The 13,156-nt window shown below is 40.9% G+C and overlaps 1 pseudogene; it reads right to left on the reverse strand.

The window, feature by feature from the left end:
- LOC121037651 (MKI67 FHA domain-interacting nucleolar phosphoprotein-like) overlaps positions 1–10,162 on the reverse strand; it is a 31,308-nt pseudogene extending 21,146 nt beyond the window's left edge.
- Between the last annotated feature and the right edge of the window lie 2,994 nt (positions 10,163–13,156).

Consider the following 13,156-nt stretch of genomic DNA (forward strand, 5'->3'; position numbering starts at 1 on the left):
GGATCCAGGTAACATGGTGGCTCAGAGCACAGGCGTCGGACTCGCAACAGACCTCCTGTGCCGCTTGATTATCCACTGGTTCCTCATCCACCCTCACGCTCAGTTTCTCCTTGTAGAAAATGGGGATATTGGTGGGGAGAGGATCTCCATGTTCCAGGGCTACAGAGAGAGAAAGGGAGGGGGAGAGCTCTTGGTGGTATCTCTTCTTTTTTTTTTTTTTTTTAATTTTTTTTTAATGCTTATTTATTTTTGAGAGAGACAGAGCGTGAGTGAGGGAGGGGCAGAGAGAGAGGGAGACACAGAATCCGAAGCAGTCTCCAGGCTCGGAGCTGTCAGCACAGAGTCCGACACAGGGCTTGAACTCATAAACCAAGAAATCATGACCTGAGCTGAAGTTGGCCGCTTAACCAACTGAGTCACCCAGGCCCCCGTGTGGTATCTCTTCTTATAAGCTCACCAATCCTATCAGATCGTGCCCCTACGACAACCTCATTTAACCTTAATTACCTCCTAAAGGCCCCATCTCCAAATATAGTCACACTGGGGGTCAAGGCTTCAATATATGAATTTGGAGTGGGACTCTGTCCATAGCAAGAGGTAATAGGTTTTATGTATTCTGAGAAACTTGGAATAAAGATCTCAAAAAGATGATATTAATCTTGGATTTTAAAATTTTATAACTTTTGAGCTGAGAAAAAAAGTATTGAGGGGGTGCCTGGGTGGCTCTGTCGGTTGAGCATCTGACTTCGGTGCAGGTCATGATCTCGCGGTTCATGAGTTTGAACTCCACGTTGGGATCTGTGGTGTCAACTCAGAGCCTGGAGCCTGCTTCTGATTCTGTGTCTCCCTCTCTCTCTGCCCCTCCCCTGTTCACGTGCTCTCTCTCTCTCTCTCTCAAAAATAAATTTAAAAAATTTTCTTTTTAATATATTGAGGAAAAAAAAAAACACATAAAAGATATCTCCTCCTCTGGGTTCAGGGAGAGCCAAGCCAAGCATGGAAATTCTTCAACATTGGACCCGCTGTTCTACCTGTTGAGAATCGTTCTACATGTTGAAGTTTGGGCTATGGAACCAGATGCAGGGCACAAGGAACCCTCCAGCATGTACACGGAGAGCATGGGCCCAAGAAGGTGACTCCCCCAGGGCACCAAGCTCCATCCACACCTAGCCATCTGGTGGGCTCAGTGAAGGAGCCAGAGAGAATATTAAGGTTCACATCACAAAGAGAAAGAAAAAGAAGGAAGGGGATATTTTCTGAGGTGGATAAAACCAGCCTGGTTCTCTACTAAATGGGCATGGCTATCTAACTCACTGGGGAAACTAAAATATGAGAATAAGTCCTCCTCGGTCTTTATGCTTCTCTGTCTTCTCTTCTTCCTGTGCCTGAATTCCACTCCTCTCTTCCCTGAGAGGCAACATAGCCCTCCCAGACTCAGGGCCGGTAACACTCACCTCCTCACTGCTATTCCCTCCCTCTCACCCCTGCGACCAAGCATTCTCCGCAACCCCACACTTACAACCGTGTGACCTTTCCCAAAGCTCCTCAACAGCCTCATGCCTCGGCTTCCTCACCTGTAAAATGGGTATCATATTGACGTGTATCTCATGGCTTTGTGATAATTCCCGATATCATCATCTTCTATGCTTTAGTTTTAATAGTTCTTACTGCTATTTTCAAGGTCTTTGACCTTTATTTCTACAGTGTCCAATCAGCTCCTAAGCCCATCTCGTTCATTTTGTATTTCAGATATTGTATTTTTCAGTTTTATAATTACATTTGGTTCTTCTTTGATCTTTAATTTCTGTTCTTGCTGTATTCACGTTTTCTTTTAAGTCTTTTAGCATGTTTCTGCTAGTAGTTTTCAAGTTCTTATCTGACATCATATGTTTTCATTCAGATGTGGATCTTGAGAAAATTAACAGAAGACCATGGGGGATGAAAAAAAATGGATACAAACAGAGAGGGAGGGAGGCAAACCACAAGAGACTCTTAAATACAGAGAACAAACTAAAGGTGGACAGGGAGGGTTGGGGGGAGAAGGATAATGGGTGATGGACATTGAGGAGGGCACTTGTTGGGATGAGCACTGGGTGTTGTGTGTAAGCCAATTTGACAATAAATTAATTTTTTAAATAAAAAACAAAAAAATAAAATTCCTGCCTGTTCATTCCACCATCTCTGTCATTTCTAAACCTATTTCCATTGACCTACCTCCCCCCTAATTATAGGTCATATTTTTTTTGCTTCTTTTCATATCTAATAATTTTTCACTGGGTGGTGGATTTTGAGAATATTATGTGACTACTGATGTTGTTGTTTTCCTTAAGGAGTATTGTGTTTGTTTTGGCAGGTACTTAAACATCAGTTTGAACCTCCAGATACTTGTTTTTTAGGCTCCATAAGTGTAGGTTCAGAGTAACCTTAATTCTGGGGCCATCTTAGCTCCAGGGCTGAGGCATGAACTCTTGGAGTCTCTGCTAAGGCATGATCTTCTGAAGGCTTGACTGAACGCCCAAAGTATTCCTTCTGACTTGTCAGAAATTAGACTTCTCCTAATGCTGTGTCAGCTCTTGGAATTATTCATTCACAGTCCCATACTAGTTACCCTTCACCCAGCCTTGTGGAGTTTCATCCTTGGCTTATGCGGCTTAGTGGTCAGCCAAAGATCAAGGGCAAACCTACATGCAGATCTCTGGACCTCTTCCTCCCAGCAGCTTCCTTCTTTAGCTCTCTGCTCTGCAAATTCCAGCTCCCTCCTCCTGTCTTCTCAGCTCAGTGCGCCCAGTATGTTTTGTTTGTTTTCCCTCTCAGGAAATCTGAGACCACTATAGGATTCACATTGTTAGTTTTCCTTCTTCAGACGGCGCTATTGTCAAATACCTGAAAGCAGTATTTCCTACATTTGACCGGTGTCATAGTTGATTACAGAGGACGGTGAGTCCCATGTCACTTTTATGTGCACCTGTATACACAAGCATTATACAATTGTCATTGAAATAGAACCATTTTTTTAATTAGTCTTCGACACCCCACTAGACCATGGTAGGGTTGAGAATTTTTGTCTTTCATATTTGTAGACCCTGAGTCTAGCAAGATGCCTGGTATGTAATGAGCATTACTATGAAATATTTGTTGAATTGATACACAATTTCTTCTTCACTCCTGACCAAGGGTGGCCAGCCTTCCAGGTGTGACTGGCAGGCTGACTTAAGTTTCTTTTCTACTTTCCGTGTTTCCTGCCCCTGCTTTCTTCACATGGAGGCCTATGTGAGTTAAGGCCAATCTCCTTTACTTGATTTTTGATTTGGGGATTTTTAACTATATCATATCCCAAGTCCAACCAGATTAGTAATAGAGCATAAAAGATGTGGACTTTCCCCCTTGGCCAGTCTATACGAATCAGCCTGTGAAATACCTTATGTAATCCCTGGCACACAGGCGGTAGCTCATAAATGTATTGTTATTTCTGTACTTTCAACCAATCGCTCATCATGGAGTCAGAAATAATCATAAGAATCCACCATATTTGTATTCCCTAAATGCAAGTTAACAGAAGCACTCCGTGTTCATTTGCCACTCTAATTACATATCTACCTTGCCTTTTACATGCATAATTTTTAATTTGGCTTTGATCTCCATTCACTGTAAGTGTTTCATCCCCTTACTTATTAGTTTCATGTTTTATGCTGTTGTCTATCTATTCTTAAGATGTGTAAGCTCCTGGTAGGCAGTAATATCAGAAATAGCCAATGCTTATGTAGCACCTACTCTATGTCAAACACTATTGCAAGTATTGTAGGTCTATTAACTCATTTAAACTTCCTGAGGTTGTAGGTACTATTATTATCTCTATTTTAAAGACGAGAAAGCTGAGATCCATAAAGGTTATACGGTGTATGCAAGGTCACCTAAGTAGGAAGTATAGGGGCAGTGGTTCAAACTCCAGAACCCAAACTCCTACTTGCTACCAGATGCTGCTTTTGCAAGGATAATCTTGTGTCCTCTGTCAAACACTACTCTTTGTACACAATTATGGTGTGTGTTTAACTGGATACCAGCCCAGCACATGCCTCATCCCAGATCCATCCAGTTCCATCTGCCCCTGGGTCTCAGCTACTTTCTTCACCTCCTTGCCAGGATGGCTCCAGTCAAGACATATATTTCTGCAGTCCTCTATTCCTGTCTCCAGACACCAACAAATTTCTCAGCCTCTCCAGAGCACAAGAGTCAGGCTTTGTCATGGCTTCTATACCTTCACCATTGCAAGAACTACAAGAGTCCCAGCACCCAGATCCGACGTGACATGAGCCTTGGAGAGTCTAGCTTTCCCAGTAGCTGTCCAGAGTGACGGAATTCTATTAGTAAGGCCTGTGAAGAGTTAATGCCCCATAGGAAGTACTTTGACCTGAGACAGACAGGAAGGAGCTAGCAGATAAATTCCTCTCCCTCCCTCCCCACTTGATTGCTCTAAGGCACAATGATATCATATCACCTCTCCACCCTTCTAGAGACACCTCCTGTGACTGAGCAATCAACTCTGTCATCCTGAGTAACTGTAGCCAACTTTGCTAAGTACCACTTTGAATTTTTTCCTGTTTTCGTTGCCTAACTTTTCTTTTTCCCTCACTCTTGCTTCCTTCAGATTGTATCTCCAATATTAAAAAAAAAAAAAAAAAGCATGCAATCTTGACTTTAGGCTCTGTTTTCTCAAGCCCAAACAATTTGTTTCCTTCCAATAATACAGATTAATTGGTGCTGACACATATATCCTCTCTCTTGGTATATTAATTAGTTTTTGTTGTATAATAAATTATCCAACACTTTGTGGCTTGAAACAATAAATGTGTATTATCTCATGGTTTCTGTGGGTAAGGAATTCAGAAGTGGCTTATCTGGTGGCTCTGGCTCAAGGTCTCTCATGAGGTTGCAGTTAAGATATGATCCAGGGCTACAGTCATCTGAAGGCTTGACGGGGGACTGGAGGATGTGCTTGACGGGGGCTGGAAGATGGCGCTCTCACATGGCTGTTGGCAGGAGGCCTCATTTCTCATTGCCTCTTGGCCTTAGAAGGTCTTATTCCTTCACCACAATGGATCTTTCCGTAGGGCTGCTTAAGTGTCCTCACAGTGTGACCACTGGCTTTCTCTAGTGTGAGTAATCCAAGAGAGAGCAATGAGGAAGATGCAATCTCTTTTATGACCTAATCTTTGAAGTCACACACCTTCATTTTCACCATACTTACAAAGTCTGGCCCACACTCAAGGGAAGCAGAATTCTGCTTGACTTTTTGAAGAAAACAGTGTCAAAGAATTTGTGGGAAGATTTTTAAATCACCACACCTGGTTCCTTATTTACCAAGAATAAATATCTAAAGGACAGACTGCTAAGGATAGAGTCTGTAGATGAAATAGAGCGATGCTAATAATCCTACAAAACCATTAAACTAATGATCATCACCAACCAGCTGTCTTTTTGTATTGTACTATCATTAATGGTTCAAACATGTTTTTAGATTTGAGTATAATGTCAAGGAAAGTGCTCTGAAGTCATCAGGTCACCAGCTAGACCCCATACTTGACCTTTACTTCCCCCCTGCGTGTACTCACCGACCTTGGTCCCACATTTTTCCTTAAGCTCTTCTTTCCAGTTTATCTCTGAACTCAGGCAAATGGAAAGTGAAACCACCTCTCGAGCAATAGCGACCTCCCTGACAAGACCTCCAGCTGGCCCAGACCACCCAGACCAATTTGAGCTTAACCCCTGATTTGCACCTGCACAAATGGGTGATGGAGTGACCCCCAGAGTGACCGACAACCACCTTTACCCATTATAATACTAAAATCTCCACCCGAAGAGGAACACAAGTGTCATTTACATAACATACAATGTGTGTATAGGCATGTTTCCTTAAGGCTCATGCACAACCTTATGCTCACCTCAACATAGGATGACAAGGCATCCCAATCAAAGTATACATCCTAACCCTAAATCAAAGGAACACATTCTCTCTCACTCAGGGAGTCATGGCTTTGGAAGCTATTCCCCATGATCTCCTTATTTTCTGCAAATGAAGTTATTTTGTGTGACAACTCAACCTGGGACAGGTTCGGACTCACTGAGGAGTGAACTCACACTGGTTCAGTTACAATCTTAGTATATTACTTCTTTGTTTCCTCAGATCTATATCTGCATATTATAATCAATATCCCAACATTTGATCAATACTGATTGCATCTACTGTAAATACTGACTGCATCTATTAATGAGTGTCAACAAAAATAAATGTTCTCATTTGTCAGCAATCACAAGGTTATTCGAAGAATCATATAACTTAGCAGGTGAAAAATCATGTTAGTGTACTGCCTGGCACAGTAGATGTTCAATAAATGTTTCTCTCTAGATCAAAACAAAAAAAATTATATAAACCATTAATCAGCCAATAGCTCTTGACATTGCTGTTTGAGTCACTATAGCTATGATCACATAGGCTCTAGATCATATAACCTGATATTTTTCCCCTCTGCCCCCATCTGGTGGTAAGTAACTTGTCTCTTTCATCTGATATTTTATTGGTACAAAATATACAATAATAATAACATGTCAGGCTGAGCATTTTTCTGCTTAACTGTCTTCTTCCAATACTTAGTCTATCCCTTTGCCTTTAACCTTGGTGAAACATAACATGAATCTCTTTTTCACACTGTAGTTTTAATGAGGTTGTTACCCTGCATATCCAATGAGATAGTGGCTTATGTCATAAATTCATACTTCAAGGTATATGCCTTCAGCTGTTGAATTAACCTTATAACTGAAAATAAATTTCAATTGCTGATCACAAGAACTTTTGATGTATTATTAATATTATTATTATTTAAAATGAATGTTTTGCATGCAAGCAAGGTAAACCTTATGAGTAGGCATTCACTAAAAATGCTTCTGTTTCTGATTAAGTTCCTATGTACAGCCAACTTAATTATTTGTGATACTAGGTAACAATATAATTGAAATGAATGATTGAATAACTCCATCTTATTTACCAAAAACCTTTCATTTTCTCTTGGCCACAACATCTGCCACACTTTAATAACTTAAGTTTGATCTCCTTCTATTTCTACTACCCCTGTTTATAGATGAAATGCTAATAAACATACAAGAGTCAAAATATGTCAGCTGGAAGAAGAAAAGAGATTCATGTACCCCAAAATGAATATTAATTTCCTAAATAAATAAGAATCAACAGTATGTCCTATAATAACGTAGAAGGGGGAAGCTTTCCATAGTGGTAATGATAAGTGATATGCCATCAGATCAAGAAAGAGTGTTTCTTGTCCACTAAGCCAATCATCTTCAACTCCTGCCCCACTGTAACCTAAAGTTCACGATGCTAAAGCATTGTACTGGAAAGGATTCCAGAAACAAAGACATGGATAGAAGGAGAGTGGTGGCACATCTTACTCTGTCTAGGTTGTTGAGAACAGCCTTATTCACAATAAATTGCTCCAACCATTTTGTATCCAACATGCTCACTTAATTCACATGAGCCTCACCTTTGGGCCAACCATACCTTCCATTTCTGGGATGCAGGTTACCATTTACCATTCACTTCCTGCACCCCACCTCCACTAACCCATCTGCCCTTTGGATTCCCCCCTCACTACCAGAGAAGGACAGCAGCAATGAGAGAAGTTATACATAAAATCCAAGCAAGAGAAGGACACAGGGAAGACAAGACAGCCATGCTTCACGGGAACAGTCAGAGATTGTCACAGCTTTGAAAGGGAATTTTAATTCTTAAGGCAAAAAGAATAATGCAAGTTTGATGTCTCTGGAAATTTGCCTGGTAATTCACTATCTTAAGGATGGACCCAGTTTGCCTTAAGGATCTACTCATGGGCTGAGGGCAAACAGACTTCTACAGCGGGCTTAGAGCTAGGCTCAACCTGTCAGCTCTGGAAGGCATTTCTTTGTACAAAGCAGTAGCTTTTCCATAAAAGGTCAATGCTAAATGAACATGTGTTCAGCAAACATGTTTATCCAGTGCCTAGTTTATGAAGGAACTCTGTAGATGTATTGCTATCATTATTATTATCTCTACCAGATGACACTCTGGCAGAGAACTTGACACTCCTGGCCCTTTGGAGGTTAGCGCAAAGTACCAGTCCAGCTTATCAGGGAGAGAGTCCGACTCTTTCTCTCAAAGAACCAGGAAACTACTCCACAGTTCACTTCTCTTGGACACCCGGGATCCCTTTCTAGTCACGGAGGAGCACTTTCCCTCCCCTGGCTCTGTGCACCTCCTGAAGCACAGTTCTTCCCCAGGCTGTCTCAGGCACCCATTTCTTTAATGAGTGCTTTGCCCTGACAGAGCTGACTCAGACAGATGCACAAGGGCCCCGTGCTTGATGTGTCTTACATCTTGAATGTCCTTCCAAACAAATGCCCAGTAGCTGAGAGCCCATTTATTGAAGAGACAAATGCATTTGTTTCGTTACAGAGCTGCGGGCAAAGTATAGTAGTCTGGAAATAGGATGAGGGAAAAAATATCTTTGTATTGTTAAGACCTAACATGACTGAAGTCAAAGTCAGAAAGCCAACAAAGTCACAAGGTCACACGAATTTACACCAAAGACCCCTTACACCAATTTTAACATGTTCATGCATGCATGTAGTTTGATTAAAAAAAAAAAATTCTGTGGGGCACATGCGTGTCTCAGTTAGTTGAGTGTCTGACTTTTGATTTCACCTCATGTCATGATCCCAGGGTTGTGGGATCGAGCCCCGCATCAAACTCTGCACTGAGCGTGAAGCCTGCTTGGGATTCGCTATCTCTCTCTCTCTCTCTCTCTCTCTCTCTCTCTCTCTCTCTGTCTCCTTCTGCTTCTCTCCCCACTGGTGCACACTCTCTCTTTCTCTAAAATTAAAAAAACAAAACAAAACCTTTTGAAAACTGAATCTTAATCTTGCTAATTCTTAATCTAAGCAACTATTCATTTATGTTAATAAAATGGGTCCTTCATGATATCCATGTGTAATTTTTACCTGCCTTTCTACAACTTCAGTATTGAAACATTGGATTTATTATTTTTCTACTTCCTAGACTACTTACCTATGCAATTGCCTTCTTTCCTGTAAAGTTTTTCTTTGTAAGCTGAATTCCAGCCTTGCCCCTTCCAGGCTGTGGCCTTGAGCGAGTCACTACACCTGCTTCTGTGTCAATCTCTTCATCTGTGGAGTGAGGATATAATAGACCCAACCTCATAGGGGAGCTGAAAGAAATGAAGTGTTGCTACATTGAAAAGCACTCAGAACTGAGGCAGGCATGGACCCATGTCAAATGTCACCTCAGAGAGAGAAAAAAATTCAGGTTACAATATCTGACATTTCAATATTATAAAGTGAACACTCAATATTAGTCATTCTGATTAGCCAAAGATCCAGGACCCAATAGGACCATGTTACAGGTGTCCTAACCCCAGACATTCTTATGTCATTACATCATGTTTCATTGGTGACATCCCTACCATGAGCTGACTCCTGAATTTTTAGGCTTTCTGTCTTCTCTGGTACCCAGGCATGTTGACAAGGTTGACTTCTGTGATCCCACTTCTCAGACTCCCCATAGACACACTTTTGTGCTCGTCCTTTGACTCCAACCTCTTCTGTCTTGAGTAACTTCGCACGATACCCATCCTCCAGTGCCCCCCTCATAACACCATTCCCAAAGACAGCTAAACGAAGATGCTCAGGTCCCTGTGCACAAGGGGTACCTGCTCAAGTGCATCCTGGGTGAACATCCTGAGCAGTGGTGAAGCAAAGCAGCACAGACCCATCTTTGGACTTTGTTTTAACTCTGTCTCTCTGCCATCACTTTGCAGTTTAAAGAAAAACAAGTAATATTTTTTAAATGTCGCTGTCATTACATCAAGTAGAAAGAAAATTTGCTGCCAACAAGATAGCAGCCTTGGCACATGCTCTACCCCTGTTCCCCTTTTTGCTTCCCAGAAAACCCAGAACAGAGGAGGAAGGGTTTGGAAGAGAAATGAGACACCCTTAAACCAGAAGCAACAATCAGTTGACTGGTTGCATCTAGCCAGGCCTCCTAGAAAGGCAGCAGCAGCCTACCTCATGACCACGTACACTCTCCACTCTCCACGGCCATGGCCACAGCCACCAGCCTCCTTTCTTTGAAGACCTTCCCACATCAGCCTCAACCTACCTTTCTGGTCTGATCTCCTTTGATGGCCCACACATGCATAACACACTCCGGCAAGGGTGGCATATTTGATGGTCCCCAGTGATCTTTCTCAATGACTTGTGATATTATCTCCACCAGGAAGTTCTTTCTTCGTCTCTCCTCCCATCTTGCTCATTTTCCATATTTAGTTTTGCTTCTTCCCTGAGCTCAGTCACTGTGTCCCCCCACACTTGCAATGAGATATAATCTGTCTGCACCTAACCTGTCTCAGCACTGTGAGTCTACCTCTCCTTGAGCCCTTACTCCACTCAGTTATACATTATAATCATTCACATATTGAATTGTGTCCTTTGCCACCATCAAGCCGTATTCATCTTGAGGGTAGAGACAGTATCATTGTATCCCCTGCCAGGCCTAATACAGGGCTTGGCATGCTGAAAACACTGAGTAAACATTTTTCAAGTGGAATTAAAGATTGTACTGTGGATAAATATCCTTTGAGTTACTTTATATTTGTTTAAATTTATTTTGTTTTATTTTGCAAATATAACCGACCATATCAACTTAATATATCTTTTTCCCTGCTTTGTTCCTGTTACTGGCAATGGACAACATTCTCAACACACTGTGTATGTGGAAAGCTAAAGGAGCAGAAAGAGTGACAAAAAATGGAGAATCAGGCCTTGTATTTAATCTTCATGTTTTACATTTCAGGTGAAAGTGAAAAAGCTTCTCAGGTTCTCAGATAACCTGCATAATGCACGAGGCTATGGCTCCACTGGAATAAAATAAAACTTTAAACACAAGGTTGTATTATTATTCTTTGAGACCATACTTCTCAATTATCCTTCGGTTTATCTCTAGACCTTTATCCCCATGATTCAGGGTTCTCTTCCTTTTTTTTTTTTTTTTTTTCATTGTAAACAATTCAGTTTACAAATGTAGAATAAAAAAATTAGGCTTCATCATAAGAAATTCTGGATGCTGGGAGAAAATAAATCCTATCTCTTTTCCACCCTGAGCCTGGCTTCTTGGTCTCTGTGGTTTCTTCTCTCTGGATCTGTGCCTCTTAAATGCCTTAAGATCAAAAAGTGGGAAGGTGGAAAAGTTGAGAAGGATGATTTTAATGAGGACAGCTGGGTACTATGACTCTGTAATCAATAAGTTAAGTACAAAGCAAGGGAATGTTTGTTGGAGAGCTATTTTAAATGTGTCATCTTTTTTCTCAACAGGAACACCTGGAAGAATGTACTATTTTTGTTTAAATGGATTCTTATAAGGCTCGTCAGAACCCAGCATATTATAATAAACCCATGATATTTAATACAGACTGTGATAAAGATAAAAACTGTCAATATTTTTGTTTCCAGATTCTTTAAAAGACATTGAATTGCTGAACCAATTGGAAAGAAAGAAACAAAGAAAAAAAGGCAGGAAGGGGTAGAACGTAGGAGGGAGAGAGGGAGAAATACTGATTTGGGGAAGGCTAGCTCAAGCTGTCTCCTCTAGTAAATAAATTGAAAAAGCAAGGAAGACTTTCAAGTAACTTACACAGCACTTGTCCAAGTCCAGGGTTGAGTGTATCTAACGAAAACAATACCGTCAGTTATTAACATTAAAAAGCTCCAATAAAGCCGTTTGAAATTTCTGAATGGATGTTTATTGTAATTCATTTCCTGAACACGTAGCCACGTACCTATCTGTTGTAGAGTTGGTGATATCTGAGGTATCCTTCCAGATTCAATGACCAAAAAGCTAAGTGTCTTAAAAACCCTTTGTCCTTTACCATATACAGCACTTCTGTGCTGCGGGGGAAAAGAACAAGGTTGAGTGAAAGAAAGGTCTTTACAAACTGAAATATAGGGGTGCTGGGTGGCTCAGTCAGTTGAGTGACCGTCTCCTGATTTCAGCTCAGGTCATGATCCAAGAGTCATGGCATCAAGCCCCTTGTAGGGGTCTACGCTCCTGCTTAAGATTCTCTTTGTGTCTCTGCCTCTCTACCTCTCTCTCTGTCTCTGTCTCTCTCAAAAAATAAAAAGAAAGAAAGAAAGAAACTGGAATATACATTTTTAAAGAAAATCAGCAAGGAAAAAGGGACGATTTCAGGCATTGTCCTCTATCATAATTCTCCATTCAGATATTCTTATTCAAAGACTCAGATTTTCTTAAAAGCAATATGCCCCCATCTTTTCCTCTTGCCATTTCCATAACTTAAAATTCCTTCTAAGGACACCTGGGTGGCTCAGTCAGTTAAGCTTCCAACTCTCGATTTCGGCTCAGGTCATGATCCCAGATTCATAGGATGGAAAACCCTGCATCCAGCTCTGCATTGAGCATGGAGCCTGCTTGGGATTCTCTCTCTCTCTCTCTCTCTCTCTCTCTCTCTTTCTCTCTCTCCCCCTGCCCTTACCAACCCCCTCCCTCTCTCAAATAAAAATTTTAAAAAATCTTTCTATTCTTTTTTCCTCTTATTAGGGTTGTTAGATTTTATAAATAAAAAATACAGGGCATCCAGTTAAATTTGATTTTCAGATAAATAACCATTTTTTAGTAATAAGTATATTTCATGAACTATTGGGAAATTTGTACTAAAAAGAATTCATTATTCACCTGAAATTCAAATTTAAACAATGAATCTTTTTTTTTTTTTTTTTTGGTATAAGTATGTCCCAAATATTGCATGGGACATACTTACAGTGAAAATTTATTTGTGGTTGTTCTGATGTTCAGACTGAATCTGCTGTATTTTATCTGGAAGCTCTGCTGTTAGGTAAATTCTCCCATCGTTCGAGCCCCGATCAAATCCCATTTCTTCAGTGAATGCTTCCATACCCATCTTATTTTGAAAAGATTCATGCATTTATTCATTACCCCCCAACCAAATATGTAATGAGCAGCTATTTTCCCCCAGGAATTGTGCTGGGTACTGGGGATAAAATGCAAAACCAAGTCCATAGC

Source organism: Herpailurus yagouaroundi, unplaced genomic scaffold (assembly GCF_014898765.1).
Source record: "Herpailurus yagouaroundi ecotype Mexico unplaced genomic scaffold, PumYag 164, whole genome shotgun sequence".
Classification (NCBI taxonomy): Eukaryota; Metazoa; Chordata; class Mammalia; order Carnivora; family Felidae; genus Herpailurus; species Herpailurus yagouaroundi.